Source organism: Galeopterus variegatus, unplaced genomic scaffold (assembly GCF_000696425.1).
Source record: "Galeopterus variegatus unplaced genomic scaffold, G_variegatus-3.0.2 Scaffold1741, whole genome shotgun sequence".
NCBI lineage: Eukaryota > Metazoa > Chordata > Mammalia > Dermoptera > Cynocephalidae > Galeopterus > Galeopterus variegatus.
Window position 1 is genome coordinate 311669 of NW_007727852.1, and position 8282 is coordinate 319950.

The window sequence follows — 8282 nt, forward strand, 5'->3', positions numbered from 1 at the left end:
TTGTAAATCTAAATTTGCAAAATTTTTAAAAAAGAGTGCTAGAAGCTAACAGAAAAATATCATGACCTTGGCTAGACAGAGAAACAGCAACACTTAGGATAAAAAAGAAAAACATGAAAAACGGACTACATTAAAAGTAAGAACTTCTGTTCTTCAAAAGACACAACAAAGAGAATGAAAAGGCAAGGCACAGACTGGGAGAAGATATTTACTGTGCGTGTAACAACAGAAGACTCATCTAGAATATATAACCCCCACAAAACAATATGAGAAAGACAGACAACCCCACAGAAAAATAAGCCACAGATTTGAACAGATACTTAAAAGAAAAGAGGATATCTAAAAGCCTACACAAGTATGAAAAAGTTTCCATTGCATTAGTCATTAGGAAAATGCAAATTAAAACAACAAATTAAAGTACAATACACACCCATTAGAATGGCTAAAATTAAGTAGACTGACAATGCCAAGTGCTGACAAGAATGTGACAAAACATTTGTCACTTCCTTGTGTTAGGCATGGATTGAAATGACAAACTGTACCCCACAAATAAGTAAAGTGAAAAAAATAAATTAAAAAAGTTTTTAAATGTGACAAAACGATGTTGAGGAAGGGAAGAGTAAATTGGTACAAACAACTGAAAACTGCCATTATCAATTAGTAACACATAGTCACATACTCTGTAAGCCAGCGATTCCATTCCTAGATATATACCCAGGAGAAAGTGCACATGTGAACCAAAAGACATGTATGCAAATGTTCACTACACCATTATTAAAAATAATAAGAAACTGGAACTAATTTAGATGTCAATCAAGAGCAGAATGAAAAGGTAAATTGCATATTTGTTCAGTGACAACTATGGAGCAATGAAAAATAACAAGCTGCTGCTACACACAATGATAGGGACAAACTTCACAAAAATTATTTTGAGCAAAGAACACAATAGTACATTCTATCTGCTTCCTTTTATATAAAGTTCAAAATCACATAACACTACTGTATGGTTTTGGAAGTCAGGAGAGGAGTTCCCTTTGGAGAGAAGAAGGAAGTAAAGTAGGACTGGGAGAGGGCATGAGAGGAGCACGTGGGGAGTACTAGTAATATTTACTGTGATGATTAATAAATACTGGGGATGATTAAACAAAATGTATTTGCTGTGTGAAAACTCGTTGAGCTTCTCCTTATGACCTGTTCACATTTCTGTATGTATGTTCTACTGAAATAAACAATTTTATTAAAGGAAAAAAGACAGAAGAAATAATTGTGACAAATTTTTGAAGTACAAGTTATAACAAGGTTAAAAACAATAAAACTCATAGGGAGAATTATTTCTCACTAAACTGCCCTATGGTCAAATGGTGCTCCATTAAACTTTGATCTCCCCTACAGAGCTGCTCCAGAACTTACTTTAAGCTTCAGCTTGATTGTCTGCTCTTGCCTCTCCTTAACTTCTATCAGATTGTACAGTCCAAGGGTTGTGGAATTCTGGCATCTAGGTTGCCTGTGAGAAGAAACAATATGGTTCGTGCCAAATGCAGAGCTAATGGTAGCTGGGGCAGGCATGTCTGCTCCTTGTAAAGTGCCCGAGTCCCCACTTTTGGAGAGACACCAACTTGTGGAGTTCTGGGGCATAATGGTAAATAATGGGGCATACCCAAGAAGCTACACCATCCCACTATTCACCCCATCTGCCCCATTACATGCTGCTTTGTCCCCGAGAATTCACATTTGAAGCCCTAACCCCACATACCTCAGAATGTGACTGGATTTGGAGACAGGGCTTTCAAGAAGGTAATCAAATTACAACAAGGTGGTTAGGTGAGACCCAATCCAATATGATTGGTGCTCTTGCTCCTAATGCTGACAATAAATAGCTGGCTTGCTGGATTTCCTGTGAAAATCCCCTTGAGTTCTAGAAAAATCAGAAATAAACAAACAAACAATGGCAGAAATGGAAGGCAGATTGTCATCAGATTTAATGTTGATCATCTCAGTATCATGTAGCAGAGAGAAGTACATTCCCTCTGGAGAGAGAAGTGCATCCAATGACAAGGACTCACAGAATCAGCTAGATTACTTGGATTCTGTATTAGTTTGCTAGGGCTGCTATAACAAAATGCCACAGACTGGGTGGCTTAAATAACAGAAATTTATTTTCTCACAGTTCTGGAGGCTAGAAGTCCAAGATCAAGGTGTTTCTCTCTCCTTGGCTTGCAGATGGTTGCCTTCTCACTGTATCCTAACAAGGCCATCCCTCTGTCTATCTGTCCATGTCCTAACCTCCTCTTCTTATAAGACCGCCAGTCATATTGGATTAGGTCTCACCTAACCACCTCGTTTTAATTTGATTTTCTTCTTGAAAGCCCTATCTCCAAATTCAGTCACATTATTAGGTACTTGCAGTTAGGGCTTCAACATATGCATTCTGGGGGACACAGTCCATAACACTTTCTATCTATCCTTTGCTAAGCTCTGTTACTGGGTTGAATCCTCTAACTTCTGTGGGCCTCAGTTTCCTCCCAACTTGAAAATGAGGCTTGTGGCTCTTGCTCCCAATGCTGGCATTAAGTAGCTGGCTTGCTGGATTTCCTGTGAAAATCCCCTTGTGTTCTAGCACAACCAGAAATAAGCAAATAAACGATGGCAGAATTGGAAGGCAGATTGTCATCAAATTTAATGTTGTTCATCTGTGTGTGCATGTAGCAGAAAGAGGGAAAAAGTGAGACTATCCAGACTTCAAAAGAGTCTGAGACATTATAGGTCACGTGAAAGTTGGTTGTAGAACTTAGAAGTGGGAGAGAAGTGGGGTTAGTGGGGAAAAAGAGATAGGGGAGAAAGAAAGTGAATTAACATATATTTGGGAATTGCTCTATACCAGAAACTGTAATGTCACTGAATCCTCACAACAACCCCATGAGGTGGTATTATTATTATTCTTCCCATTTTACTGGTGAAAACACCGAGGCCCAGAATGCAGAGCTGGGCTTTGTTATTTCCGTCTACCTAGAACTCAGAGAACCCATACAAGTCAGCTCTGCCTAAAGCAATGGTTGAACATGCTTCGGCATTTCCCTCACCTGTCACCTTCCTACCGAGCAATGCCATGTTACAGGTGACAAGAGGAAAATGAGGCTTCTGTCTGGTGTTTTGGCAGTTTTAAATAAATGCCAACACTAATTCTGTTCTTACTGTTGTTGCTGTTGCAGTTTTAGTGATGCGGTAATGTTCATTGAAGAAATATCAATAGATATAAATAAGCAAAACAAAGAAAATTCTGGAACAAGCAAAATTAATTGATAGTGACAGAAAGCAAATCAGTGGATGCTTGTGAAGATAGGGAATGAGTATGAAGGGGCCTGAGAGAAATTTGGGAAGAGATGAAAATGTTCTATATCTTGATTGTGGTTGTTGCTCTACTTGAATGTATTTTTATCAAAACTTATCAACTTATATACTTCAAACAGGTTAATTTTGTANTGCAGAGCTAATGGTAGCTGGGGCAGGCATGTCTGCTCCTTGTAAAGTGCCCGAGTCCCCACTTTTGGAGAGACACCAACTTGTGGAATTCTGGCATCTAGGTTGCCTGTGAGAAGAAACAATATGGTTCGTGCCAAATGCAGAGCTAATGGTAGCTGGGGCAGGCATGTCTGCTCCTTGTAAAGTGCCCGAGTCCCCACTTTTGGAGAGACACCAACTTGTGGAGTTCTGGGGCATAATGGTTAATAATGGGGCATACCCAAGAAGCTACACCATCCCACTATTCACCCCGTCTGCCCCATTACATGCTGCTTTGTCCCCGAGAATTCACATTTGAAGCCCTAACCCCACATACCTCAGAATGTGACTGGATTTGGAGACAGGGCTTTCAAGAAGGTAATCAAATTACAACAAGGTGGTTAGGTGAGACCCAATCCAATATGTTTGGTGCTCTTGCTCCTAATGCTGACAATAAATAGCTGGCTTGCTGGATTTCCTGTGAAAATCCCCTTGAGTTCTAGAAAAATCAGAAATAAACAAACAAACAATGGCAGAAATGGAAGGCAGATTGTCATCAGATTTAATGTTGATCATCTCAGTATCATGTAGCAGAGAGAAGTACATTCCCTCTGGAGAGAGAAGTGCATCCAATGACAAGGACTCACAGAATCAGCTAGATTACTTGGATTCTGTATTAGTTTGCTAGGGCTGCTATAACAAAATGCCACAGACTGGGTGGCTTAAATAACAGAAATTTATTTTCTCACAGTTCTGGAGGCTAGAAGTCCAAGATCAAGGTGTTTCTCTCTCCTTGGCTTGCAGATGGTTGCCTTCTCACTGTATCCTAACAAGGCCATCCCTCTGTCTATCTGTCCATGTCCTAACCTCCTCTTCTTATAAGACCGCCAGTCATATTGGATTAGGTCTCACCTAACCACCTCGTTTTAATTTGATTTTCTTCTTGAAAGCCCTATCTCCAAATTCAGTCACATTATTAGGTACTTGCAGTTAGGGCTTCAACATATGCATTCTGGGGGACACAGTCCATAACACTTTCTGATCCAGTGCGCCACCGGGCTGGCCCCCATAACACTTTCTATCTATCCTTTGCTAAGCTCTGTTACTGGGTTGAATCCTCTAACTTCTGTTTTTTTTTTTTTGTGTCTTTTTTTTGTCTTTTTTTCCGTGTCCGGCAACGGATCGCAACCCTCAGTGTTGCCCCCGTACCAGACCGGGGACCGGCAACGGGATTGCAACCCTCGGTGTTGCTCCCGCGCCTCGCTCAGCCAGTGAGCGGGAACCGGTCTGTATGTGGGATCTGAACCCTCGGGCGGGAGTGCCACCGCGCTTCCCAAGCGGTGCACTATCCAGTGCGCCACCGGGCTGGCCCCCATAACACTTTCTATCTATCCTTTGCTAAGCTCTGTTACTGGGTTGAATCCTCTAACTTCTGTGGGCCTCAGTTTCCTCCCAACTTGAAAATGAGGCTTGTGGCTCTTGCTCCCAATGCTGGCATTAAGTAGCTGGCTTGCTGGATTTCCTGTGAAAATCCCCTTGTGTTCTAGCACAACCAGAAATAAGCAAATAAACGATGGCAGAATTGGAAGGCAGATTGTCATCAAATTTAATGTTGTTCATCTGTGTGTGCATGTAGCAGAAAGAGGGAAAAAGTGAGACTATCCAGACTTCAAAAGAGTCTGAGACATTATAGGTCACGTGAAAGTTGGTTGTAGAACTTAGAAGTGGGAGAGAAGTGGGGTTAGTGGGGAAAAAGAGATAGGGGAGAAAGAAAGTGAATTAACATATATTTGGGAATTGCTCTATACCAGAAACTGTAATGTCACTGAATCCTCACAACAACCCCATGAGGTGGTATTATTATTATTCTTCCCATTTTACTGGTGAAAACACCGAGGCCCAGAATGCAGAGCTGGGCTTTGTTATTTCCGTCTACCTAGAACTCAGAGAACCCATACAAGTCAGCTCTGCCTAAAGCAATGGTTGAACATGCTTCGGCATTTCCCTCACCTGTCACCTTCCTACCGAGCAATGCCATGTTACAGGTGACAAGAGGAAAATGAGGCTTCTGTCTGGTGTTTTGGCAGTTTTAAATAAATGCCAACACTAATTCTGTTCTTACTGTTGTTGCTGTTGCAGTTTTAGTGATGCGGTAATGTTCATTGAAGAAATATCAATAGATATAAATAAGCAAAACAAAGAAAATTCTGGAACAAGCAAAATTAATTGATAGTGACAGAAAGCAAATCAGTGGATGCTTGTGAAGATAGGGAATGAGTATGAAGGGGCCTGAGAGAAATTTGGGAAGAGATGAAAATGTTCTATATCTTGATTGTGGTTGTTGCTCTACTTGAATGTATTTTTATCAAAACTTATCAACTTATATACTTCAAACAGGTTAATTTTGTATATAAATTATGCCTTAATAAAGTTGATCTAAAGAAAAGAAAATCACCAGAAATCTCACCACCATTAGATAACCATTACTATTTTGATGTTTTTATGTTGCCAGCATGCACGCATGCGCGCGCGTGCACACACACACACACACACACACACACACATTATCACACTCTGTGTTCTGTTTTTTTCTCTCTCTCAATACTATGTCATGAAAACCATTCCATGTCAATACAAAGAATGCTGCATCAGCATTTTTGTAGTGGTAGAGTAGAATTCACCATTATGTCAATGTAACATGATTTACTCCACCAATTCTCTCTGTTGGAAAATTAAGATGTTTCCCATTTTTCACTATTATAAACAATACCATGAATATCCTTGTAACTAAATATTTGAGTGTATCCTCAATTATTGCCATAGAATGAATTTCTATCAGTAAAACTACTGATTCATAGATTCACATTTTTTAAGGAATTTGATATACCTTTCAAAATTGCCCTTCCTAAAACCTATACCAATTTATACATCCACCAGTCATCTCTTGGTAGTGACTGTAGACCAGTCAGCATTGTGGCTCTCCATGGGACTAGACACAAGATAAATCCCATTAATTGACATATCCTGAAATCCCACAACTTTAGAAGTTATTGACACTCGACAATGTCAATGTCTCAGCCATAACTGTAACTGAATCAAGGCCCATAAATGTTCAGGGATCTGAAAACATCTCCCTAATTGAGCACATCCAGGACCCAAACTCAGGACGGAAACCACCACATAACTTGCTAAGGGAACATTGAGTTAAGGGACCTGAAAAGAACTCATGCCATCCCAGGCTTAATCTCTTTGGACCAAACCTTGCTCCGGAGCAGCCCCTCAGAGGAACCAGAGACCCTGGCAGTTGTGCTATCACAACTGTTGGAGTGTCAGCACAAACCTTGTTGGTTCCACCTTATTCCAATCCTTGGTTTTGCTGCATGTGGCCTTGGGTTGGTTATATAATGTCTCTAAGGCTCAGTTTCCTCAACAAGAAAATGGGGTTAGTAATTGTACGTGTCTCATCGAGTTTTATGAAGAGGACACGAGATAATAAAATCAAATTTGCCAGCACCACCCCTGGCGCTGAGGAAGTGCTGATATTTGGATTATTATCACTTGTTAGCCCCTCATACTTGGCTTCAGGCCTCAGAGAACAACTTCCCACCCTTATATTCTGTCCCATCTGCACTGGTGTCCCTAGAAAAGGCTAGCCACCATGCTCATTTTGGATCTACTTAATGCCATAGATAAACTAGGGAGGTGAAACCCCATTCTTAGGAGAGGCCTGCCCACCCCTCATGCCTCCAGGACCAAGCCTGACAAATATAGCAGAAATTACAGGCGTCTGATTTAAGGCTACGTGTGTACACTTCGCCTGAGCCAAGCCCCAAACCCTAGCTCTGCTGCTCATCAAAGGACCATCTCTCTTCCAGTCTCCAGGACCAGAGTAAGCAGCAATTTGGGAGGCAGCCCCCTCTTATTTTTAGCCTTAAAAACCCAAAAAGCCAACATACCAGAGCTCACCCAAGCGTCTCTCACAAGCTGTTGTTTGATTTGGGTTGAGAAAATGACAGGCTGAGTTCTGCAACACGAAGACAAGAAAAAAAGAGGGGGAAAAAAGGAGTTTTCTTTTCCCTCCACTGCCAACCTCCATCCCCTCAACCCCTCCCCTTAGGTCTGGGTGGACCCTGCCTGGGTAATCGTTCCCTGCTATATTTAAAAACCACAGATGTGTTTGGTGGAGACTTAATTTCGGGATTGCAGGCGGCGTCTCCTGAGGACAAGGGGAAAGCCGGTGCCGCGCGCCCGCCCGCTGCCTGGAGCTCCCACTCGGCGGAATCCAGGTCAGGACGCGCCGCCGTCTCGGAACTGCAGCCGGCCGCGAGGCGCCGGCGCCAGGCTCTACCGATTGGGTGGGTGGCCGCGGGGTAAGGGCTGCGTCTAATTCAGTCCTCGGGGGCTCACCGGACGCGAGGTGCAGGCTCGGCTTCCCCGCTTGCTGGTCGGGAAGCGATCTGCAAGTCTCCCCTCGGCGCGCGACAATAAATATGCGCGGCTTGTCATTCGGTGCGGCTCCCTCTCCCAGCCGATAGGGTGACGTTGGGTTTGGAGGCTTTGAGATTGGCTTTTTGATTTGGCTTCTTGCGGCAGCTTAATGGGCAAAGCTCTAGGCTCGCCCAGAAACCACCCCTGCGAGCGTCCCTCGCGCGCGGCGAGACCGAGACGTCTCCCGCGGTGACGGCGTGCGAGGCGGAGAGCCGGCGCGCTCCCAGCCCCGGGAAAGCCCCGGCGACGCGGCTGCGAGCCCAAGCCGGGGTCCCTCGGAGCCGCCAGGGCGCGCC